We start from the raw sequence: 27,055 nt of genomic DNA on the forward strand, positions 1-27,055 counted from the left end.
CTCCATTCATGCATTTCTTTATTCCTATCAGTATTGACCGAAACGTTTATGAAGAACCTACTATGTGCCAGGTAGTGAGTCCAACACAGCATAGTCAGGGAGAGGAACACATAAAGGGACGAGTGGTCATGCCATGCAGCAAGGACTGCTGGAAGCGGGTATAATCAAAATACTTTGGAATCCCACAGTGGGGTGGGAGAGAGTGACCCTTGAGCTGGGTGTTAGAGGAGGAATGAGCGTTTACCAGGCAGAGGGAAGAGCATTTGCACCTGCATGAAGCCTTGAGAGGAGGAAGAATGATTGAGGCAGGAAATAAAGCTTGAAAAGGAGGTCTGGATCAGCTTGTGAGGAGTCTTGTGTGCCAAGCTAAGGAATTCAGATTACATATTGCAGGTCATGGAGAGTCAACAGAGGTTTCTTTGCATTGGAGACCGTCGTGATCGGTTTGGACTGGGAAGATCATTCTGTAGCAACGTGAGGACAGATGAAATGAGGAAGAAACTGGTGACAGGAGCACCAGTGAGAGGAGAGGCTGAGTTCAAGGAAAAAAGATAAAAAGGCTGAAACTTGGACAGCATCAAAGGATGGAGAGGAGTAAGGCAATTTGAACAGCAAAAATTATAATATTTAATGATTGATTAAAGGGAGCACAGGGTGAGGAAGAAAGAAAATAGAGAATAACGTTTTTTGAAAGAAACCTGAGTGTGAAAATCAGAGAGGTTGGGAAGTAATTTGAAGCAGGGTGAGAATTAGATTTTTTTAAGGATGAGATTTGAGCGGAAAAACCGAGAGTAATATACTTTTCTCCATGGAGACCAATGTGTCTGAAATATTTAATGTTTTCACTTTTCCTGTGTGGGAGTAGGAGAAAAAAAGGGCTGGTAGGTTCACTTTCAGAGAACTTAAATAGATGCTCTTGAGGGAAGGGTAATGGGAATCTGAAGACGATCAGAAGGAAGGTGAGTGGTACAATGAGATTAAGAAAGCTGACTTGCCCTCCCACCTTTCAGACCACGAAAATGATTTCCAAGATGAGCATGGAACTCAACCTCATGTGGAAGGATGAGTGGAGGGACTTTGGCTTTACAGGGAAATGGTGATTGACATCGCCAAAGGAGACAGGTGCTCATCAACTTGACACTTTTCCCTGGGTGTACACTTTCCAATAGTGTCATCACTTCAAAATGACATGCAGACCATACATGGAACCATTGAACTAAGAATAAGGTCTGTGCTTTCATTCCGGCTCCACTACCTTCCACAAATATGACTTCCGACAAGTCCTCTAACTTTAATTTTGTGGATCTCAATCTCAACATGTATAAAATGGTATTGTTGATATGCCTCCGGTCTACCGCACTGGGTTTTGTAAGGAATAAACAATAACGCTAAGAAAAGGGCATTGAGAACTGTAAATCACAATTCAAACGCAAGGCTTTCATGTGGTTATTGTCACTGTTATTGCTATGTTCACATATCTAAGACTGTAAGACCCAAAAAACCTGAGAGAATTTACTGCCAATAGATGTCTGGTTTGATTTAGTCGCCCAAGAAATCTTCAGTCTTCAGTCTTGGATGATTGAGTTTTACCAATCTCAACGCATACATTGTGAATCATGGTAAAATTCAGGAACATGGAACTTTAGGCATAATTCTTTTTCACCACCTTGCAGTTCTTCGTATGCACCCAGTGCCAACACCTAACTCGATCCTGGCCACCAAGGCCAAATTGCAAAGTAAGAGCTTTCAGGGAAGAATTTTCCAAATTGTGCAGTCTGATTTTATGCTTTCTGGGTGGAGAAAGGGAAAGAGGGAAACAAAGAGGGACTTCACATTCCCAAAGGCCTCCAAATAATTTTCTTAGCACAGCCTTAAGGAGGCCTTATCTGATATAATACTCCCCTTTACCTTCTCAGCTCCAGCCCCATGGCCCTCATGCCAAGCTCCCTCCTGCCTCAATACTGCTCACACCTTCCCTACAACATATGAAATAACAAATCACGACCAATCTTTATTTTCCTCACCCTGCTTCACATACTCTATCACCAGCAGATGTACAATAGACTTATTTATTTCTTGTCTGTCCCCCTTCACATCAGCATATGCTCCACAACAGTTAGACTCTGTCTTCTTTGCCTGTGCCTGGTAAGTGGAGGGCATTCAATAAATAGTTGTTGAACAAATGAATGAATGCAAGTCTAGAATGGATATATCAATTTCAAATATCCTTTGTTCTTAGGAGGATTTAAAACATTAAAACTATAAAGTAGTATGAGGACTACTGCTCAGGATTAAAAAAAAGTAACAAAGAATGCCAAATTCAAGCAATGGATGGGCTTTGAAATAAGAGAGCCTGAGGGGCTGAGCAGACGAAGATAAGGGCTACCATGGCAGGTAAAATGACAATTTCTAATTTGATAACCAACTCCTCTGAGGTCATCTAGGAATTTTCCAGTTATAAGACACCAAATCCCTCACCCAATGCAACTCCCCAGTTTCAGGCAAACTGGGACAGTTGGCTACTCTGACTTTTAGAGTCAGATGCCCCCCATGGATTTGGATTCCCCATTCACATTTATTAGCAATACGACCTTGGGCAAGACATACTTACTCTCTCTGATTTTAGTTTCTTATTTATAGTTAGGGATGGAAATATCTGGATCAAAGTTTTGTAGGAATTTCTTAAAAAGAACTATATATAAAACACCACATTGCTTGGTACATAACGAATGCTAGATAAACAGCAAATGGTATTATTAAAGCTCCTGACTTATAACTGACATTTAATAAATGTCAGCTTAAAGATGAGTGAAGACGTTAATCCCCGTGCATTTTGTTTTTGAATGATGACATTTCATAATCGAATTATATTAACTCTAAAGGTAAAGAACACTTCATGGTAAAATTTTGATACTAAATTTGCCTTTCTCTTTGTAAAGCTTTATCACAATTTCAGCTAGAAGAAAAACATTTTTCTTCTCCTAATCTTCATTATTATCAAAAAACCCTATGTAGGACAGTAAAAAAAGAAAAAGAAAAATTGTATGATCACATATGAAATGTTATAAATTATACGTTTATACAATAAAACATTACTTAAATTTTTTTATCTGTAAATGTAAATAATTCATTCAAGGTTCTTCAAATAAAGTTGGTATAGGCTAGGAATACCATATTTTAGAAGAGCATAATTTTCTCATCAACAAAAACAAATGTTCCAACTAGTTTTATAAAATAAAATCCCTTAAAATAGTCACTTGGAGTTGATTTGGGGAAAAAAAAGTTCTCTTGTCTGTTTCTGTTAATGCCCATGTGAGTTTTACTAGTTGCAACTGAAATCACAAAAACCAGGGCTTGATGCTTAGCTGGCAAGAAGCCAGGATAATGAAATTAATAACATATGTTGAAGAACCCATTTGTAACAATTTTTCCATTTAAAAAAAATGAGGCAGCTCAAAGCTACTGACAGCTTTCTCCCCCTGCCCCTACCTGTGTATTTTCTTTTGCCTTTAATATGTCTGAATGTTGAGGCCAATGATGGTTCTTCAGATGGTTCTTCGTTACTTTCACAATCTACATGACTTCAAATTTAAGCAACCCTGCAGCTATGAGGTGGAAAGTTTATTTTTGTTGTTGTTTTTGTAAGCTTTGGTTATTTGGTTTTTGGGGAATTTTTTTCCTTTCAGTTGAATTCTTTGTGTCTCTGCCAACTAGAGACTTTCCCCAATTCAGAATCAAGCCTTATGCTAGGGACACTTATTAAGACAATCTTGGTTGTGTTGGCTGGTGTCATCTATCAGCAGCCTGTCATGGAGTTCTTATGCAGGTAACTCTCAAATCACAGAGCTCATGACCAAAGGTACACACATCTCAAGAAGACCCTCTGAAGCCCTTTCTCAGAATTTCTCTGCCCTCACTTTATGCACATCACTAGCAAGCCTGGTAATCTAATTTGCAAACATATAATAAATTAGGGGTGGAAAATTAGGAGGAAGAAATAAGCAGACCAATAGCAACAAAAAGCAATAACTGATAGCTAAGCAGGAGTCAGAGACACGCTAAAACCAGGCACAGGAAAAATACAGCACTCTTTTGCTACTAGAAGAAATCTACCAACTCAGCAGTTTGGGAGGACATCACAGGATTTCAGGAAGGGGTAGGCTCGAAAGTATTGGTGTATGGTGATAGGTATTCATGTAGATAAGCCCGAGTCATAAGGAAATGTCAGGTTCAGTACTGACTGTGCAAGAATGTGGACAAGACTAACATTCATCTTTCCACATCTTTCTACCTATATGTACTTATATAGATAGATATCTTTATTATAAAGCATCTCATATATTATAAATATGTTTGTGTGATTGTATATGCATAGAACATATTTAGAAGAACACATATTAATAATGGAGCTCTCTGGGCAGGTGAGAGGGTGAAAAGAAAAGAGAGTCACAGCTTCATATAATTCTGCTCTGTTAAAGTTTTCAAAATGAACATGTTTATTTTCATAATAAAAATATTTAAATATTTTCTAAGGAAGCTAAAGTATTATTGCATTTTTACCCATGAACATTTTATCAGTCAACCTGTAAGCCAGCAAGATTCTGAGAGACAAAGTCAATATCCCTTCTCCCTACGCACATGTGTTCTACCTTTGTACTGTGCTGTGTCCCTGTATGAGATCTCTGGTCTGTATGTGAGGAGGAAAATATAGACTAGACTTAGTTCTCTCTCTCAAGGAACTAATAATTGAGTAAGAAGCTGAGAGGGTGAGAAAAGCTTGATGTGTGGAATGAGGAGAAGGGAGGGGAAAGAGACTTAGAGCATGTGGCCTTGTGGACCAGCCAGAACAGGTGCAGCCAAGGGGGATGCTGGGTGGCCAGTGGGAGAAGGGGAACATCGGGGAATGATGAGAGAGGGCAAAAGGACGTTGCCAAAGGGATGACAGGGAGAGACTTGAAAACAAACTGCAGGGATATTAAAGGGTTACAGAGGCCAGAGTCATCCACACAGTGGTTCCTTGTTTGGGGCCTAGTTTGCTCTATTTAAGATAGCTTTAATGAACACAAATACTACGAAAAGTCTTCCACTGTGTACCCGTGGACTTACCCCTAACCACCCCCTACCTTTCTCTGTCACTCAACTCCCCCAGGGCTACCAGACACTAGGGCCCTTGAAGGTAGCACCAAGCCATTGCAAGGCCCAGATATATTTAACAAATGCTCATTTAATATATAATTTTTAAGAAAGCATTGGTAAGTTGTAAAGGGTCTACTTTGTAACTCCGTGTACAGGGTACTGAATATCGGTCTCTTCCTCATGAGCTATTCTTTCTTCCTCTTTTGAATTCAAGAATAAACAATGACCAAATTCAACCAAAGATCCTTCCTAATCAAAAAGGAAGGCCATAATATTTGGCTTAAGGGTCTTACCTATGTCTCTGTTACTCTATTTGAAAAATAAGAGGGATGGCGAGGCCAGCCATGTTCTTGAGGCGTTTCCCTCCACTTTCCTGACATCTGGGAGTTTATGTGTCTATTTCGGGTGGGTGGGGTGGAAGAAGAAGTGATATTTAGTTGAAGATTGTCACGATATTGAGTAGTAGACCTACTACTATGTTCATTACCTCTAATTCCTGCCCTGGGGGAGGAATGAAAGGAAGAGGACAGGGAAGCCAAATGACATTAAAAGTCACTGAAGTAGGCATCAAGAATTACCAAAAGGGGACAAAAAACTGGGGGTGTGATGAATAATGTGACAGTGGGCAAATAAGTACAGACACTGAATGTCACAATGTATAACTGAGAGAGAGTAAAAAGCAAGGAGGTAAGCAGGGCATCATGTAACAAAATACAAACGGAAAGAAAGATTCGTGGCACAAGACATTGTATTGAGGCCAAAAAACTCAAAATTTCTTAAATATTTTCATCAAGTCCTTAAAAACCATACTAGGAAAATAAAACCTGACTAAGCGTTAAAACTGTTGAGAAAGAAAAGGGACAATTACTGTTAACTGGGACATCAATGTAGTCAGAATGCAAGAATGAAACAGGTGAGATGATAAACCAACATGCGAGCAAACTAAGAATTCTCACAAATCGAAGAAATCTAGATACTGTAAACATGAGGAATTTTTCTATGAGTTCTATGCAAAAGGAATCTATGGCAACCAAAGACCATCAATGTAGGAGGGAGGAGAATTGAAGAAAAGAAGCAGAATCAAAGGCAGCTTCATTACCCAGGGTAAGAAGAGCTAGAATAACTTTCCAAATTTCTATATTCAGTACTAACAAATACAGCATGATGTACCAGGCACTCTTCACAGTTCCCTACAAGTGTGAGGTCACGGAACCCGCACAACAACCCTATACAATAGTTACACCGTGATTATCATCCCCAGCTGAAATGGGGGGATGAAGAAACTGAACCCCGAAGTTTATGTATGTTCTTCAAGATAATCAGCTAGTAAATGGGACCTCAAATTTAGACTCAGTACCCATGCTTTTAACCTCTATGTTATATTAAACAACATTTGCCTTCAGCACAGTCTGGCAGGCTAGCACATTTATCTCATTCAAACACATAGACATAATGATCACTACTGCATATTAGAGCTAACCTCCTCCAGTGATCACCTAATTATTAAGTTGCCTTTATTTAAATATATTTATCCTCCTCTCTTTTTCTCTTCATTGATAAAGCAAGTATTTATTGACTGTTAAGTCTCTCCATAGATGTATGTTTGGCTCCGTGGGAAACACAAAATTTGTAGAATACAGTGTCTGCTTTCAAAGACTGTGCACTAAGTGAAGAAAGTAAGCTGCTGGAACGATATCTACATTTCAGTGGCTTCTCACAATAAAATTTTACTTTCTCCATTCTGGCGAGGCTTGCGTTGGGGAGGGAGGCAGATTTCAGGACACTGCTCCAGAAGTGATTAGAACGGCACTTTCTTCCTCCTGGTCCCTGCCCTGCTTCAGGAGCCGGCTTCATTCAGCTTCTTGGTGGGAAGATAAAGGAGAATCACCTTTGGGAGGTTGGTAAGAGTCAGGCCAGAGGGGCGCACCTGGGCGGCACTCTCATTCCATTGTCCATCTCTCAGGAGTAAAACCACACGGGACAGGAAGACATAGCTTAAAGAAACGTTGCTGCAGTCAAAAGTCAGGAAAAAGACTCTGCTGGCTTCTACTTTTGGTACCAACCATGCATCAGTGAGAATTTAGAAAGGAAAGTAGAAACTGCTCTAGGATGTTTAATTGGGAAGGGATTTAATATAAGGGATCAGAGATTTACAAAACAGTGGAAGAGTGGATTGCACAAAGGCCAGAGAAGCTGCTGCTAATATTCATAGATCAGGAAGGATAGGCATCTCAAGGACATGACCTACTGATAACCTCACTGCCTCTAGCCCTCAAGTAGGTGGTTTCTAGGAAATGCTGGCAAAATCCTCACATCTGTCTTCTGGACCTCTGTTGAAGTCCAGTGCCTTCCAGCCATGACCGAGCAGTGATGTGGTTCTTCCTCTCTTTCCCAGGCAAATCTCACACAAGGATCTCAATTCACAGATCTTAAACTGGAACCTGGTGGCAAAGACATTGGAAATGTGATTTTCAGGCCTTCAGCTCCTGCACTACAGGAAAGAACAAAGAAGGGTATGGAAATGGTTCCAAGATGTCAATAGACTATCCACACAGAGGATGCATTTTTGTTTTCTTTATGTAAGTTTTATTTTGGAAATGAGAAATGGAAAACTCTCTACGTTAGAATCCTATATATTAGAGCTACATTTATTCAGTCTTTCATTCAGAGTTGTTAAACCCTTTTTACATTAGAGTCAGTTTTAAAAGTATATTAGGGAAGGTAACACATATTGCATTTGCATTTGAGAAATTGTGCTTAATTTGGGGGTTACGAATGATTTGTTTCCTAAGAGGTTCTGAAGAGATCAAATACACAAGCATAAACATTACTAGCTTCAGCACAGATGCCATCGATCTACCATTAAATTGATGCGCAGTAACCAGTCAATGAAATAAATATTAACATGTAATCATTACCAGCAATAATGGCTTCAGTCCTGTCTCTAATTTTGGCTCCAGACTCCCAGGGAAAGGTTAGTTATATCATGGACTCAATGGTATTGGTGATTTGAGGGGAGATGAGGGGTGGCAATGGACCTTGCTTAGTACAATGAGGGATATATACATATTTTAACACTGCTTGAATTCTTTGGTTGTGATTATTCTAAACCATAGTTTCAATTCAATTTTAATAGTTCTTGATGACTTTGTTGCTTTATCACTCTCTATGCTGAAGCAATCTCACAGCTTAGGTGGTTTCGTTAGGGAGGATTACAGTTGAGCAAATACAGGTGCAGATCGCTATGTGTAAATAGAACAATAGAACCATCAGGAGTCTAGGGAAATATGTAAATGAAAGCCTCTGCCTTTGCCTGCATATAAAAATGGAGGTTGTGCAAAACCATTGGTGCGAATGTCACTTTCTGGTTGGTGAGCTTGGCCAAATGTTCCATAGGGCCTAATCAAGTTTGATATCTCTAGGTATCAATGTGAGCAAACTCCAAGCATGTCTGCCTCAACTGTGTCTTCTATGGGGCTGAAGGCATAATATTTGCTAATGTTTACTAAAAAAGAATAGTGATAATAACTAACACGTATATAATGTGACAAATACTGGATAGGGACTATTATTATCCACATTTTACAGATGCACTCATTTGCAACGCAAATAAGTTAATAAGCTGCCCAAAGTCACAGGTGGAATTAGTCTGGTTTCAAAGTCCAAGCTCTTAACCAACGGATGATATATGGTCCACAACTGTAGGTATTTTGATTGCCTCAGTGCACATGAATGCCTAAGTGTCCAGAAATATCATCCTTACTGAAGAAGTTTTTATAGGAAGAGATGAAATCAGCTACCTTATCTATTTTCACAATCCTGAATTAGGGGAGTAAAGCTAGTTCTTCCTTTGAGTGATTCCCCTCCTTGCTGAAAATTGTTGGTTTCCTCTTACAACTGCAGTGAAAGCAGGGATGGGGAATACAGAAGATGGCCTTTAGTGAGACTTCCTGCAGGAACACATTATGAATTAGAACATTAATATGAAAAGTTACCTTAGAGAGGGTAATTCTAGGCCATCAATTTATAATTTCATTGTGAATCTATCAATCAATCAATCTATCTAATTTTAATGCGAATCTATGTCTATCTAATATGCCAACTGAAACACACTATTTGTAATAGGAAAAGATTGGAATTAACATGCATGTCTGCTAATAGTGTACTGGTTAAGTAAATGATAGCACATACTAATAATGAAATGTGTGGTTTAAAAATTAAAGAAGCCCTCTATATATTAAGGGAAAAATATTTGGAATATACCATTAAGGTATAAAGCAAAGTTGAGAGAAATGAATACATTGTGTTACTATTTATATTAAAAGGATAAGAAAAGAGAGGAGTTATAACTATTGGCTTATGCAGGCATAAAATTTTTGGGGAAAAATAAATAAGAAAATAGCAATAGAAGTTGCCTGTGAGGTTATAGGAACTGAGAAGATAGAGAATAGGATGGAAGAAAGATTCTTCACTCTATGCCTTTATATCTTTTAAAATGTCTGAACCATGGAAATATGTTCCTTATATTTAAAACTGACTAAAAATTTTAAAGAATTATTTCTTGAACACTTTGGTATAGACTACCACAGCTAGGTGCTATAGATGGTGGGGGATAGAAGAGACAATATCCTCAAAATCTTGATTTGAGAAAAAAAAAATATACCACTTAACACTTACTTAGCAAGCAACACGTAAGGAAACACAAATTAGGACACAACAAACTGCTTCCACAAGTGCTACGGACATTCAGAACAGTGGCATGCGGAGAATGTGCTGAGCATAATCAGAGATGTCTTCTTGAGGGAATTGAATTGCAGGCCTTGGTTTGAGAGAACAGAGGTATGGTCTCATAAACAGTGTGGCCTTGAACATGCAGCATTATGGCAACTCCATCACATGTGGAGAACCAAATGAAAGTCTTTAAACTCATTGAGTGAGATTGAGATGCTGGTGCTTGAAGAGGGTGGAACACTGCTAGCTTGAGTTGTGCATCATGAGAACAAGAGAAAGAGGCCATATTCATCTTATTTATGTAAGAGTTGAACTTGGTCTTGGTTTATATTTACCTTCCACCCTGCTATCTAACTGGATTCTATTACTGTTTGTAATAGCTTTCAATCAAGTCTCTTAGGTGTTCCAGGTACATATTTATATCATTTACGAAAGGTAATAATTTCCTTTCTTCCTTTTCAATTTTTATGTCTCTGGTTTCTTTCTCTATTTTACTCACATTGGTTGGCACTGCCAATACAATTTTGAATAATCGTAATGGTTCTTTCTTCTTTCTAATTTAGAGGGAATCATTTAGCTGGTTATTGAGATAAGATATATTCCCTTATGTTAAGGAGCAATGTAGTTGTGTTAACTAAGTACTTAAGTGTTTTATTTTTTAAATAAGAATGGATATTGAATTGTGTTGAATCTTTTCAGCATCTATGGAAATAATTTTTTTAGACCTATGAATACAATGGATTGTAATAATAGATTTACATTATTGAACCATCCTTGCATTTCTGGAGTTATCATCACCAGCTTGTAATGTTCTGTTCTTTTAGGATGTTGCTATATTCTTTTTGTCAATAGTTTATTCAAAATTTTATAGTGATATTCATAAGTGAAAGATCCATATAGCTTTCTGTCAGGGGATATGGCAGACAGACATTAAGCAAACTTCCAGTGTTGATGCCCTTGAGTGATTAACTTCCCTTGATTATGGGTTGGATACGTGACTTGCTTCTAACCAACAGAATATGGCAAAGGTGATGGGATATAACTCTCATATTTACATTACATTAAATAAATCCTCATCTTGCTAGCAAACTTTCTTTAGAGCCTTTTTCTCTATTGGTGGCTTCCTAAACGCAAATTGCCGTGAATTCTGCAGGCACAAAGAAGTGAATTCTGCCAAAGATTTAAATGATCTTGGAAACAGATTTTTCCCTAAGCAGGCATCCAGATGAGAATGCAACGTAGATGATATGTTTATGGCAGAGAACACCATTAAGCCATGCCTGGACTCCTGAGCCATGGAAAATGTAAGATCATAAATGTGTGTTGTTTCAGGCTGCTAAATTTGTGATAACGTATTATTCAGTACAAAAACTAATACAGGGATAGTTCTTATTAGACTTTGGCATAAAGGTATGTTTATCTTTAAAATTTCTCTTTGAGTAAGTTGTTGCTAAGAAGTTTCCAATTTCCAGGAAGGGGGGTGGGTGCATTTTGTTGTTGCTTTTGTCAATTTCTAGTTTCACTGCATTGTGATCAGAGAATATTTTCTGTATTGATTTTACTTTTTGGAGTATACTGAGATTTTCTTTCTTGTCTGATATGATTGATGTCTGTGAAAGGTTTATGGGCACTTGAAAATAAGGTGGCTTCTCTATTTTCATGATTTAGTATTTGATATACATATATCACTTGACTTCTGATATTAAATATTGCTATTAAGGTCTATGAGAGAAGAATGATTTGTTTTTCTCCAATATGAGTGATATCTTTTCCCAGCTGCACAATTTCTTTGTCTAGTAGCTTTACTAAAAATATTCAGGTGTTGAATATCCATAAAATCTGAACCTTTATATTTATATTCAAGTGTTTTTTATTTTAGAAATGTTTTCTTGAATTGTATCTTTAAATATATGATCTATTCCATTTTACCCCTTTTGTAGACTCCAACTATGCATATGGTATATCTCCTTTTCCTATTTTCTATTTCCAATATTTTCTCTCTAATTCTTCTTAACTGTTTCAATTGTATTTTGTTTTTGTCACTTCTGTCATCTGTGTTCATTACTGTTTTTTTCTCCAATATTTATTCACTTTTGAGCTCCTTCTAATTCCTCCATTTGTTGATGCTTTTATTTTTCTTAGTTCCATACTGAATTATGCTAATTTAACTGCCACTATTATCTCTCTTCTATTCCCCAAGCTCTTGCTCTTCTGTTTTGTCTTCATTCACTTAAAAAATTTCTATAGCGAAATCTTTGTTTAAAATTTAGTCTGGGGCTTCCCTGGTGGCACAGTGGATAAGAATCTGCCTGCCAATGCAGGGGACACAGGTTTGATCCCCGCTCCAGGAAGATCCCACATGCCGCAGAGCAACTAAGCCCGTGAGCCACAACCACTGAGTCCATGTGCCAAAACTACTGAAGCCCATGCACCTAGAGCCCGTGCTCCATGACAAGAGAAGACTGCAATGAGAAACCCATGCACCACAACGAAGAATAGCTCTCACTCTTGCAACTAGAGAAAGCCTGAACACAGCAACGAACACCCAACACAGCCAGTAAATAAAATAAAAATAAATTTCAACAAATAAATAAAATAAAATAAAATTTAGTCTGTTCCATGGTAACATTTTTTTAACCTGGTAAGTGGTTTGTTAATAGATTTTGCTGCCTGTTTCTCTCTTTATTTTTATGGCTTCTCTTCATAGGTATGTGCTAATTACTTCTTATGTTTGTTTTATTATCATATGAATTTGGTGTTTGTGGACCTGTTATACTAAGAGTTTCCTATACATGGAGTGGGACAAGGTAGCATCCTAGGGTAGCTGTTTTTTAATTTTGTTTTCTTCATAACACAGACCCTGCCTTATCTCCAGTTACTACAAACCCAGGCTGCTTCGTGCAAATATGGCTTTCTGTACGATTCTTTTCTGTAAATGTTTCTCTTTTTCTGACTTAATCATTCTATTTGGTGAGGGGTGAAAAATGGTGGTTTCTGCTTTTCGCTAGCTTGTTCCTGTTTCTGCACACCCTTTTGAAGATATAGACAAACATTTTGACCCTCATGTGTAACTCTCCCCTTCATGAAGTTATTTGGTGGAGACTCTTTTGGATATGCATTCAGAAATCTGCTACCAGCATGTTCTGACTCTGCACTGTTCTCTACTCCCTTCTCTGCAGCTTCTGTATGAGCACTATCACTTTTGGCAAACTTTAGAAATTTTGTGATTCCAAGTGTTGTCAAAAAATAAAATTTATGCTTTTATTTTTAATTTTGCTTGTTTGTTTATTTTTGGTGGTGTCCAAAAAATAAAAGAGGAGAATCCTGACTATAAATTGCCAGGTCCATATCAAAAGTCATTAAGTGGTTTTGAGTAACTTCTGATCAGCTACCTCTAGGAAAGTTACATCACCTCTACAGAGTAACTGTATATTTACTGTATCATGGCAAACATCTGGTTTTATTTATTTTTTATTTTTTCTGTCCTGCTTCCTCTCCCTCATACTGTGATTATGATGGGGCCATCAATTTCATTACCATACTTCCTGAATACAAGGGTAGGTACATGATTTTATCCCTTTAGGTGAAGTATAATACTTAGCTCAGTTTAGGCACATGACCTAAACAGCATCAATCAGAGCTCTTTAGGGAGATTATTGTAGAGAGTGAGGGGAAATGATTTTTTTTCTTTCCAGATTTCAAGCTATACAAATCCTATAAGCCTGGTGCTGCTTGTGGGGCTATCTTTTCCTGAACATGAGATAAAGTTTGCCTGAGAATGCAGAAATGGAGGGAGAAAGGAGAATTTTTGTTGACGTCATATGAGTGCCTGGATCCAACCATGCCTGAAATCAATCTCTAGTATTATGTGGCCCAATAAATTATCTCTTTTGTTTGTGATTGATTTTAGGATCTTTAAGTTTTCCAGATTTATTATTAGCTTAGAGATTTTTTTCTAAAATTCAAAATCCTTTCCCATTATTTTGACCCATGAATGTTACAGCTAAGAGATTTTAATATGTTTAATTAAATTATACTTTCATAATGCACTGCTTTATTTTATAATTTAATTTCTCTTATTGTATCATTATAGTCATTCTTAAATTTCTATGTGTTAAACATCATTGTTTATTTAGAGGAAATTTACTATATTAAGACTGCAAACATTTATGAGATTCTTAAGAATGTCAGATAATCTGGCCACTGTTTTGAATTCCTTTAATGTGCTCCTTCAGATGTAGCTCTGATTTTCAGATGTGTGTTCATAGTTTGCTACTAATTAAAATATAGATAAGTGACATCATTACTTTCAGGGAGAAGAATATTGTACAGCCTTGAATTCCTAGGAGGTAAACATGCCTTTGGTAGATGTGTAATGCCATGGGTTATTTTCCTGTGATGCCAGAGTCAGATGGAAATGTTTGCAATTCTCTGTGCCACAAAAGGCTTGAGCAATTATGGATGTTGGAGGTCATTCCACCTCCAACTGACGTTTGGTGGGAAGTGTGGGTTTTCAGAGTCTGAGAATGGAAAGAGATTTGCGTAGAAGCAGTGTTCCTTATTGAATAGCAAGATTTACAGTTTCTGTACATCTGGTTTTCAGTCATTAAGCAAGAACATTTCTATGGCCAATGCAAGCAAACTTGTACCTCAAAATCAGAAGTCTTAGATTAACCTACTTTTAAAATTGGTACTGACTATATGACTAAACTCTCCTGCTTCATTAGACACTAATTCTTAGATTAAAAAATTATTTAAAATTATTTAATAATATACTATTCATATATAATACAAGTAACTTTCTTATCCTTTATATGCTGAAATAAATGATCATGCAAAGATATAAATTATCTGTTGTTCATAAAGAAATCCTATGTTTCACAAATATAAGTAAAAATTAATAATTATAAATTTATATTACGCTTTTCAGAAACTAAAAGGCTGGAACCTGGTGGTGATGCTAAATTCTGGGAAGTTAAACTCTCCTAAGGGTTCATCAAATTAGAATAATTGTCCTGAGCCCTACAGGCTAATGGGTCTGGGCTGCTGGGCCTGAGCTATGTCTCAGGAGGGGATTCATGGCGGGGGGAGATGGGTGGCCCCAGAAGACAGCACAAGGGAGCCTGAGGCTCACAGCAACATAGTTGGTTCTGAATCCACTCTTCCTTTCCCATCCTTAAGAAAAGTGAAAGTAATGCCTTTCCCCTTCCTCCAGGTACGCTGTAGATATTCTTATTGTGATTAGTTTTCTCCTTCCAAGCTATCCACAGTGTTGAAATTAACCTGATTTGAACTGATAAACACATTGGAGCCCTACACAGCAGTCCTAGTGTGGTCTAGGGTTTGTCTTGCATGACATTTTTAGAGAATGATACGCATGGCTCAGGATTTGGAAGGTAAACTATAATAAGAACAAATGTTTATTGAGGGCTTACTAACTGCCACCATTGTTATTAGCACTTTACATTTACTGATGCATTAAAGTACTATCTTTAAGTAACAGTGCTTATAAGATGAGCACTGATGTTCCCATTTTACAGAAGAAGAAACTGCGAGTAAAACAAATTGCCCAACTTCACATAGCTAGTAAGCAGTGACTGGGAATCCAAACGCAGGTAGCTTGGCTTCCAGAGTGGAGGCTTTTAACTACGAAGTTCTTCTTTCTCCAATGTGGTATTTAATTCTCTTACATGTTAAAGGGCTTTAAGGAGAAAATGAAGTGAAGCAGTATTTGAGGGAGGAAAAGGAATGTTAACACCTAAAGATAAAGCATGCTATCATGGAGCAAGAAGGAGTGTCTAAGAAGATGCTGAAAGGAAAACAACTGAAAAAAATTGCCTCTCTCTCAACCTCTCTCTTTCAAATTATCCTGAAGGTTTTAACACAGAGGCAGGTTCAGAGGGAGCAGAAGTAAGCAGAGATGGTGCAACAGATTAAAACATCACCTTTTACACCCTTAGCTGAGAGTGAATTTCAAATATAAATGACTAGAAGTTCATCAAATCAAACTGAGAAATAGATTTTCAGGAACCAAGCCATGCAATAAGTTCCAGATGGATCAAAATTATATCCACTCAACACTTTGGTTTGAACCCAGCACAAAAACAACTTCCATGGTAAATAAACACAAAAACTGAAAAACGTCTTAAACCAGCATGAAAAGTGCTCTTTGTTAAATTTAGTGGCCACATATCTAATAACATTAACATAATTTAGGGAAAGAAGAGTTTTAACATAGAAAGTAAGTGTGTACTAAACTTACCCTAGTTTATTTAATATAAACTTCCAACATAAAAACAAACAAATTTTTTTAACTTTTTATGCTATTCTGCGGTGGAGATGTTTATTTGTGGTTTAATCATCATGTCATTGGTCATTTCAACACCAAAAGGATTAGTGCAGACAAGATGGATGTGATCTCCGCTGCCTTAAATGTGTTTTAAGACAGCGTTTGTTTGTCTTTTTGTTTTTTTCCTTTGCTCTGGTTTCAAAAAAAAAAAATCTTTTGATGTCGTTAATAGGATTCCAGGCATTTCTGGAAATCTTAAATGTTGGGGAAGATACAATACAGTATTCTGAAGAGTTGATATTAATATTGTGTTGGGCAGGGAAACTAGGAATGGCTGAATCATTTGCCAGACCAATAACCCCTTCCTGGGAGCCCGCTGGGAGAGCTAATGGACACGAAGATGACTAGCAAAAGCAAGTATTGATGCTTTTTATTATTTACTACCCTAGACGTCTAATGCAGAACTTCAGTGAGTTAGGGAGGATAGCGTGCAGGAGTCCTTTTCTTTTTATTAGAGGAGGCCCAAATTGCTACGTGGGCTTTGTCTACTTCAACCCCAAAGATCAAACCCAAGACTTAGGTGGTACCAGCACATTGTGAGAAGAGCTGACACCAAGGCATATCCCTCAGCACCAGAGGAAAGAAGTGAGAGGGTAACCAAGAGAGAACTTGGACAAGGACACCAACCGTGGGCTCAACTGCCACGTAGAGAATAAGCAATTTCATGAGAAAGGAATGAAGGTGGCCAGAGCAGCTTAGAGCAGCCCTGAATTTCTTATCTTTCTGGTTGAATAAGTGAATAGATGGCTTCTCAGTGCTATGAAGAATATAAAGCAGGCTAAGGTGACAGAAAGTGACAGGATCGTGGTGGCTCTTTTAGATACTGGAGACAGTAAGAGACTCCCTAAAGCAGTGACTTTAAGTAGATAAAAACCTCATAGGAAGGAGTAACTCCAGCAAAGACGTGGAGAAGAGGGTTCCAGGAAGTGGGATTACTGAGTATACAGGCTTTAGAACAGAACCAAGCTGGAGTGATTCACAAAGAGCAAGAGGTCCAGGGTGGCTGGAGTGGACTGAGAGCAGAGGAAAGTGCCAGAACATGAGCCTGGAGAAAAGGTAGTGGTCAAAAGAGATAGAGCCTTGCAGGCCATGCCAAAGAGCTTGGATTTTATTCTTGCTATCATGAGACGTTACTGGCAGACTTTTAAGCAGGGTGAGATACGAACTTATTTGTTTTTAAAAGATCACTCCGACTGTTCTGCTGAGAATAGGTTCCAGGAGGGCAAGGATGGAGTTTGGGAGACCAATAAGGAGGAAGTTCCTGCATTTAAAAGACGATGAGAGTGTGAACTATCAATCCAGCATCCAACTAGAGATAAGGCTGTCTCCCTTGAGAGACAAATTTAACAAACTGTCAGAGATGTCTCTCCAGCATCATTATGGGATTGTGGGACAGTTTCCCTGGTCTTTGGTCGCTATGTAGCCACGGGAGACCAATGAAATGTTCAGTTCCGTTCCCAAGGCCTTTGATGAATGCCTGTCTAATGTCACCTCCAGAAGCTTCTGATAGGGGTCCATACAGGATACGAATATTCCCACAAGGTAACATTACACAGTATCCCCGATTGTTACCTCCCATCCTATTTTCCATCTTGATTTATGCTCTGCTCTAACTCTACCTAAACTCACCAGAAAGGGTTACACGATCAACACAGATGACAACAGAGCCCAAGTAACTCAATGCCAACAAAAAGTGTCTGATATTTCCTGCCACTTGATAAAATTTAATAATACAGCCCCTTTCATTATCAAACTCTCACAGATGAAGTCCCTATACGACAGGTCAAATGAACTTTTTTCCCACAAATAAATTTAATCCCTGCCCAAACAAATCTTCCCTCCCTTGATCCCACTGAGAAATGAAGATGTGCAATATTAAAGTCTTCATAGCAAAACCATCTCCCTCCTGTTCTTCCCACTCTGTCACTGGAGACTTTGTAGCAACTTCAGCAAATTATAAAGCCTGATCATTCCAACTCCAAACTTGGCATATTTTTTACATTTCCAAAATTCCTTACAATGAAAGCACCCATAAGAATGTTGCTAATCTAACCTTACATACATTCGATACTGAATAATAAATCATTCAAGTGTCAATGTCATTATGTGATAGGAATCTTTTCTGAAATAAGAGCCCTGGACCCACAGATATCCTACAAAAGCCTCTCATCAAACTCTGAATAAATTTAACTCCAGACCATGGCCTCTAGGGGCCCATGTGATCTCATGCCCAACTCTTCAAACTCACCTTCTCATTTGACATGTCCAGAAACACAGAAAGTGGTCAACCCTTTCTAGTTTTCCCAGGACTTTCCTTACCTTAGCACCCAAATCCTGAGTCCTGAGGACCTTCTCAGTAATGGGCAAACTGGGATGGATGGTCACCCCACCACTGGCTTGCCTGCTTTTACTCACACACACAGGCTGGTTCCTCAGCACGAAACATTCTTCTCCCAGATGTTTCTCTGGCTCACTTCTTCTCATCATATAAATAATTATATCCCCCTCTAGCATAAAAACGCCATGAAATATTTTATCTTCTCTACTGTATCCCAACTGAACATTGCATAACACATGGCAGATTCCTCCCAAATATTTGCTGAGTGAATGAATAATTTTTTTATTCTGTTCTAGACTTTATGTCCTAAACCATAGACACTCTAATAATTGCTACCAACACAAACAGCAATTTTATTCATTCATTCAACAATTTAAAATTTCAGAACTAGTAAAATTTTATGGACTATGGCAAGCCAGGAAGTGGGGAAAATCAGTGAATTCACTTAGTCTCTGATGAAAGGCTTAACCAGGTGGACAAACCATTTAACTGGTACTTAATGAAAAGACAGCTTCCTTCATGTCCTTTTGGAGCTGTTATGACTCACCTTCCCCTCTCTAATGTGAATTAGTTCTTTGAAGTGTGGCTACCTTCCATAAATATTGTCTGTAGTCCTGCACAGGGCACAAGGCTCACTATGTCCTTGAACCCTTATTTGGAGCATATCCAGTACCAGATGCCTAGAAAAAGTTCCTAACTTCTCCTCAAGTCCTGGGTTTTTGTTGCTATTTCTAATTCTAACATTTTCCAAAATAGAGTTGCTCCCTGACCTACAGATTTGTTCAGCTCAAATTGCTGCACCATTTGGAAACCCTCCCCTCTTTCTCCTCAATGTTCCAACGATGTTCTTAGGTTCTTGAGCCACTGCTGGAAGCCCTGTACACCATAAGGATGGCAGATGATTTTACAATCAATGCCCCCTAACTCCAAAGAATATTAGGCATGAGTGACTGGGATGCAGAGAGGTCCTTCTTGACTTTAACTTCCAATCTTATGTTGCCAGATACAAGGCTTGATATCTTGAAAGTCCCTCCTAGCAATGGATGACTGACTTCATTAATAAAGAGTGAAGTAAGATAGAAAAACACCTATCGTACATATATGGGGAATCTGAAAAAATTGGTATAGATGATCTTATTTATAAAACAGAAATAGAGACACAGGTGTAGAGAACAAATGCATGGATACCAAGGGGGGAAAGGGGGGTGGGTGGGATAAACTGGGAAATTGGGGTTGACATATATACACCATTGATACTAAGTATAAAATCAATAATGAGAACCTACTGTTTAACACAGGGAACTCTACTCAGTGCTCTGTGGTGACCTAAATGGGAAGGAAATCCAAAAAAGAGGGGATATATGTAAATGTATAGGTGATTCACTTTGCTGTACAGTAGAAACCAACACAGCATTGTAAAGCAGCTATACTCCAATTTATAAAAAACAAAAACAAACAAATTGGAAGAAACCTCACCCAGATCCACCTCTCCTTAGCCTTACAGATGGACAGAAGGCTAGAGGCATGGAAATGCAGGGATCGGATGGCTACCTTACTGTACCTCCAGAAGGTTCTCTAGTGACTCTGCCAGGAAGGTAGGTGGACCCCTGATGATAAGAAGATTGAAACAGCCTATTTTAAAATAGGCACCAGGAACCTGGCTACAGAATGTTTACTGTGTTGTCTCCTGGAGGTGACTAAGTGGGCAGGCATCTCCCGGAGGCTGGCCAGGAGAGCCTGCCTGGGAGTGACACTCTGCCGCCCACACTCTGCCTGCCTTCCTGCCGCCAAGCCTGAAGTGAAGGAAGAGGTTCAGCCTAGTCTATCAGAGGTGCTATCAGAACCTTCAGGGAGTGTGACAAAAAGGTCAAGGGCGAGATCACAGTTTATTTTCAAATTCTGTCTCTCAAAACCAGGTTTCTTCCTTCTGTGGAGGAAGACTGTGCTGTTGGTTTGTTGCTTGTGAAAAGTGATGCCCACGTACATCACGGTGATGGGAGTGCCCTCGCAGAGTGTAGGGATTCCATTGTTAGGAGTGAGCCTGTCTTTCCCACCTGGCACAAGGCTGGAATTTCAAAGGTAGACCTCAGCCCCCCTCCCTGGGTTCCCCCTCAGCAGGCCTCAATCTCCCTCCACCTCAGGGGCTCTGGTCCGGGCTGTAAGAAATGAAACATATTTCCCAATGTGTTTTCTTTCTTTTTTAATAAAAATATCAAAGGCAGACTTATCAGTGGCTGAGGAGGGAAAGCTGCAGCAAAGGCTATTTTTTAACTGGAACATGCCCCGTGCTGTGCCGCACTCATCCAGGGGCGGCGGAAGATTGATGGCTGGACATGTGGCGGGAACTGCCACTGATTGAAATCAGACAACTGCAAGCTGTGAGGGGGAGCCAGGGGAAACCATGCTAACCACAGCCATCCAGTCTTAGCACATTGGAACAGGGTTTTTCCTCCGCCTGCCGACTGCACCCCAGAGCTCAGAGGAGCTCGGCAACACGAGGCCCGGGGCAGAATGGGGAGCTGGCACAAACCTCCAGGCTGCACAAACCTCTGTGTCTCTACCAACCTGCACCTTCTTAAAAAGCCCTGCTGCATAGCACAAGGAGATCCACCCGATGCTTTGTGACGACCTAGAGGCGTGGGGTTTGGAGGGTGGGAGGGAGGCTCGAGAAGGAGGGGATATGGGGATATATGCATACCTATAGCTGATCCACTTTGTTGTACAGCAGAAACTAACGTAACATTGTAAAAGCAATTATGCTCCAATAAAGATCTGAAAAAAGAAAAAAAGCCCACGCCCATCAGAATCCTCCCTGCCAATGAGGCATCCCAGGCCTTAGGACTCGACAGGAAAAACAAGCAGCCCACTGTCACAAGCAGAGAGACGAGATAAAAATGATACACCCCACTGTTTCCCTGGCCTCAATCCCTCATGCTACCGTCCTTTCATTTGGTGCAGGATTCTTTTCTTTGCTTGTCAATGGGCAGGGGCAGAGAGGAAGGAAGAGTCATGGGAAATTGTCAGGGCATTACTTAGCACCCATCACCAGGCTCACAGCCAGAGTTCAGGGTTGTTCACAATTGTGCAGCTATGCACTTGAACTGAGACATTTTTATTTCATTAGGGGTGTCAGTTTACAGCCATTAGCTAAGCAGATTGGCCAGAACCGAAAGGCCTTTTTTGTGCCTTATCGCCAGATCTCTCTTCCATTATTCAGCTCTTTAAAAAAGAGAGAAAGAGGGGGAGAGCGGCTTTAAACACGTTATGTTTTGTGACTTGTCTCTATCCTCTGGCCCCAACAGCCTAAAATAGGTTTTATTAGAAATCGTTATTTAAATTCCTGCCCGGGACCCTATCGATCTACCATGTATAATAGTTCCCAGATCACGGAAGGTAGCAGAGAGGGTCTCCAATGGGCCGACACAATGTCAGTGACAATTCATTTTTTTGCCAGTTAGGATGCTGGTTTAATATCCTGAAAAAGGCACTTAACACCACCCTTTCATAACATCTGTCAGGGCCCGTGCAGTGGCTTGTTTCTCACACTGTGGGTCCCCAGGCAGCTTGGGGCCTTTCTCTGAAACAGGCCTGTCTCAGAGGCCTCGGAATTCCTCAGACATTCAACCACCCCCAACCCCGGGGCCCAACCCTCGCAGACCAGCTGTTACAACTTTCCAGGACACTCCTAAATTTTCTAAATGTGTGCCATATAAAAATAAAATTTAGGACGGTGAGTGTTCAGGAGCTCTGTATGTAGGAATATAACTCATCCAGCCTCTCAGCCCCTTTATTCCCACATTCTTCTGCCGTACTTGCAGCTTCATCTTGGTGCTCAGAACAGCTCAGCGGGAATCTCGAAACTGAAGATTTGGGTCAGGTGATCATTTTTTTCCCTTTTCTCCCTTACTTTTTTCTAAAGTCCCATTTCTATTTGAATTTTTTTTTTAACAATACAAAAATGCTGAAAGAAAATTATACTTTGCACTGATATTTAGCAATTGTTGAAATTTCATCTCACTTGCTGTCATTTGCTCTCTCTCACACGGTTATACACACACATATGTTCACACACTATCACACACACCCTCATACACAGACACATGCAAAATCAAACTCACACATGTACATTCATCATACACACTCATGCACCTTTTTCTGAACTAGTTGAATGTGAGCTGCAGACACCTTGACACTTTAAGTATATCAATGAGCATTTCCTAAAAACCATATAACAATACCTCATCACACCTCAGAAAATTAGCAATAATTTCAGGATGGAATCTACTATCCATTCCATATTCACATATTCCCAATTATTCCCAATAGAATTTTCTAGGTACTGTCCTTTTAATCCAAGATCCAGTTAAGATTCACACACTGTATCTGGTTGTTTTTTGTTTTGTTTTGCTTTGCATGATGACTTTTTAAAGAATCCAGGTCCATTGTCTTTTAGAATATACTTTCATATTTCTGGCAAATTTTGTCACTGAAATATAACATATAGTAAAGTACACAAGTTTTAAGTGAATTGTTCCATTATTTTTTACAAAATGAACACACCCATGTAATCTGTACCCAGATCAAGTTATTCAATATTACCTGAACCCATAAACCTCACTCAAGCTCCATTCCAGTCATTGCCCTCTGCAAAAAGTAACCAGTATTCTGACTTCTGTCACCATAGATTAATTTTTCTACCTTTCATTTTTCAAACCATGTTCAGTTACTGTTACAGAGGGCGCAGGGATTCTACCCTGGTGGGAGTCTTGATGAGATCTCTTTTAAGCATTTACTGCACCAAAATTGAACTCTCATCTATTTCAGAGTCCTGGTATAAACCTGTCTTTAAACATAATTATGCAAATGCCTCTGAATTTGCATTTTCCAGTGAAATAAAAAAAAATTAAGTAATTTTTCCCTCCTTCATGCTGCAATTCTGTCAGAGGGCTCTTTATAAATGTTTTAAGAACTTGTAATATTGTTGAAGTTTTAATATCATTTCTCAATTGAATAATAACTTCAGAAGACATTATGTCAGTTGCATTGGAATCCTTGGTCAGTATAGCAGTGCTTTTTTAAAATAAGAATAAAATCTTAAGTAACTTAGACCTTAGGATGGCTTCTGAATGTTCTCTCCTTACCTTTAGGGAATTAGACCATAAAGCAAAAAGAAGATCACTGAATGAATACATCACCCTTTTATAACCAAAAAATTGTTACTTGGACAGAGCAATTGAAAACAGGTTCTCCATGAATAAGCAATGAAAAGAACGCTTCATATGGCCACAACCTTCATTTAAAGCCATGGCTTCTCTGATGATTTATTTTTGCCAAGAAGTAAAGAATTGTGTTTTTTGAAAGCTGTATTCTACGTTTGTCATAGGTGTTGAGCCTCTCTGCTTATAATATTTAGGGAACTACATTTCACACTAAAATTTTAAGTATTAAAAGATAACTGATGATTTTTAAACATCCATTTTATATTTATACTACATGTGTAATCAACTTCCATCCGACTGAATTCAACCACAGAGGAATGGTAGTTACCTCTTTATTGTGGTTCTTTATTTGATAAATATTACTAATGTTTTGACTCTGAATATAACCTTATATTAGAAGCCCACTTATAACCTAGAGGGAACAAAGCTCAGAGTCATCTCAAGTTAATTTACAGTCTTCGAATGCCACAAACTACAATATTTAAGAACTGGACCAGAGTCATCATTTTGAAGGAAAAAGCAAGAGTTCAAATAAAATTGAAGCAGATATTAGGATTTGATGTCATACACTTATAGAGAAGATTCTGAAATCTTTTTTTAATTGAAATGTAGTTGGCATACAATATTATATTATTTTTAGGTGTACAACCTAGTGGTTCAACATTTATATACATTGTGAAATGATCACCATGTTAGGTCTAGCAGGCATCTGTCACCATACAAAGCTATCACAATATCACTGAGCATATTCCCCATGCTGCATAATACATCCTCGTGACTCATTTGCACCTTTTAGTCCCCTTCACCTACATCACCCAACTCTCCCCCCTCTTCTGACAACCACTAGTTTGTTCTCTGTATTTATGAGTCTGTTTCTGTTTTGTTTTGTTTGTTCATTTGTTTTGCTTTTTAGATTCCACATATAAGTAAAACCTTATGGTATTTGTCTTTGTCTGACTTAGTGTATTTAGCATAATACCCTGTAAGTCCATCCATGTTGTTGCAAATGGAAAAATTTCATTCTTTTTTTTTATAGCTGGGCAGTATTCTATTGTACCTATATATACAGCATCTTCTTTATCCATTCATCTACCTGTGGATGCTTAGGTTGCTTCCATATCTTGGCTATTGTAAATAATGCTGCAGTGAACATAAGGGTACACTTCTAATTAGTACTTTCATTTTCTTCTGATAGATTAGGGAGGGTCCTGAAATCTTTAAATTAATATGTGTTTAGAAAGTAGTTTTTATTATCTCATTTTAAGTAATGGCCTCTTCAACCACATTAAGGAGTTTGACCAATTTCCTAATTAAACCTGCTAGCAACTACTACAAATTCTACCAAACCATCACACATACTCAATGTTGTCCAAAACAAATTTGTTTCTGACATTTGTAGAAATCCTAATATGCTGCAGTTTAATGAACTCTTCCCCAACTCTTCTCTTTCCACTTATCATTCTCTTTTCTCTACATAACTTGTTAACTGGTTTCTCTAAGTAAGGGAATAAAAATGTAATTATTAACCTTCTATTCAAGTAAAATTTCCAGTTTTAACCTTGGTTAGGTAGCAATGCAACAATTATATCTAATTTTAGTATTTCACTGTTCTGTCATATAAGCAAAAGAAAAGAAATAAAAATAAAACAATAAAAAATATTCTAACTATTGCAACAAGCCTAGAAGTCAATTGCTACTGATAAGTGGCAGATGTTTCTACAACTCACATACTAGTCACATGTTGCAATATATTTCATACACTTGTGGAAAGCAATGATCTGGAATTTTCAGTACACAGTGAAACAGTGAGATCTCTATTGTGACTTAATATTAAATGTCTTCTTGTTTAACCATTTTATAATAAATATCTTGTGTTTTTAAGGATACAAAAATGGTGTGCTAAAATATAGGGAATATATTTCCTGACAAATATAATGCTTATCATGGTTAATTTTCTACAAAATGCTGATGTTCAATGAAACAAGGAGAAAAAGAGAATTGAAAAACAGAACCATGCAAAGAAATAGTCTTTCAAATATGAAACTGATGTTACTAATAGTAGCTAATATTTATAGTTACCTTCATAGAAAATATATAGTTATTTTTAGTGGGAAGTGACCTTAGAAAAATGTTCATTAATGTTTTATTTTATAATCAAAGACATTAAAATGATATGATTTGCTCAAGTTTACACGGGGAAATAATGAAAATTTGAAAATCTTTTCACTCAACTAATATTTTCTGAGTCTCTGGACTCCTAATTCATTGATTTCTTTTCTAATCCATTTATTTTTCTTCTATTCTAGAAGAAGGTTTTTGTTGCAAATAATATAAATATCAACTCAGATTGGCCTAAAAGATAAAGGGTATTTGTTTGCTCATGTGACTGAAGCAGTGCTAGAGGTAGCATGGTTATTCTATCTGTATGTTGTATCTCCCATATACCCACTTCATACTTTGGTTTGCACCACATAATCCTAAGGATAGGTGCTTTCTCATTTACAATGCAGATAGGAGAGAAAATGAGAAAAAGAAAGAATCAAATTGGATTATATGCCCATCCCTGGCTCTGCTGGGTAGCCATAAAGACTAAAAAGATTGTTCTAGAAAGAGTTGCTATTTCTATAACAGATTTTTACTAACATGAATAAAACTGTAAGTTAAAAATAGTTTTGAGTAAGATTATGTTGATGTTTTTCTCACTAATTTCTGTTGATGTTATTTTTGTGGTGGTGGTCGTAAGAACCCTTAGCATGAATTCTACCCTCTTAACAAATTTTTGAGTGCATAATACAGGATTGTTAAATAGAAGCACAATGTTTTACAGTACATCTCTAGAACTTGTTCATCTTGTATAACTAATACTCTATGTCTGTTGAAAATTTTCCTCTTTCCCCCTCCCCCAGCCCCTGGCAACCATTTTACTCTCTTTTTCTATGAGTTGGACTACTTTAGATGCCTCATTCAATGGAATCATGCAGTGTTTGTCCTTCTATCACTGACTTACTTCACTTAGCATAATGTCCTCCAGGTTTGTCCATGTTGTCACATTTAACAGATTCCTTTGTAAATATATACCACATTTTTTTATCCATTCGTCAACGGACACTTTGGTTATTTCTGTATCTTGGCTTTTGTGAATAATGCTGCAATGAACATGGGAATGCAGATATCTTTTTGAGATCCTAATTTCAATTCTTTCGGATACACACCCAGAAGCATGATTGCTGGATCATAAGGTAGGTCTATTTTCAATTTTTTTGATAAATAACCTGATTTTTT

The 27,055-nt window shown here is 38.2% G+C and overlaps 1 long non-coding RNA gene across 1 annotated transcript in view; it reads left to right on the forward strand.

Moving 5' to 3' along the window:
- LOC130855740 (uncharacterized) overlaps positions 1 to 7,770 on the forward strand; it is a 51,825-nt gene extending 44,055 nt beyond the window's left edge. The window contains exon 3 of the long non-coding RNA XR_009054368.1: positions 7,532 to 7,770. This is a non-coding gene — a long non-coding RNA (uncharacterized LOC130855740). The remainder of the gene's footprint in view (positions 1 to 7,531) is intronic.
- The last annotated feature ends 19,285 nt before the right edge of the window (positions 7,771 to 27,055 follow it).

This window comes from Hippopotamus amphibius, chromosome 6, assembly GCF_030028045.1.
Source record: "Hippopotamus amphibius kiboko isolate mHipAmp2 chromosome 6, mHipAmp2.hap2, whole genome shotgun sequence".
Taxonomy (NCBI): Eukaryota; Metazoa; Chordata; class Mammalia; order Artiodactyla; family Hippopotamidae; genus Hippopotamus; species Hippopotamus amphibius.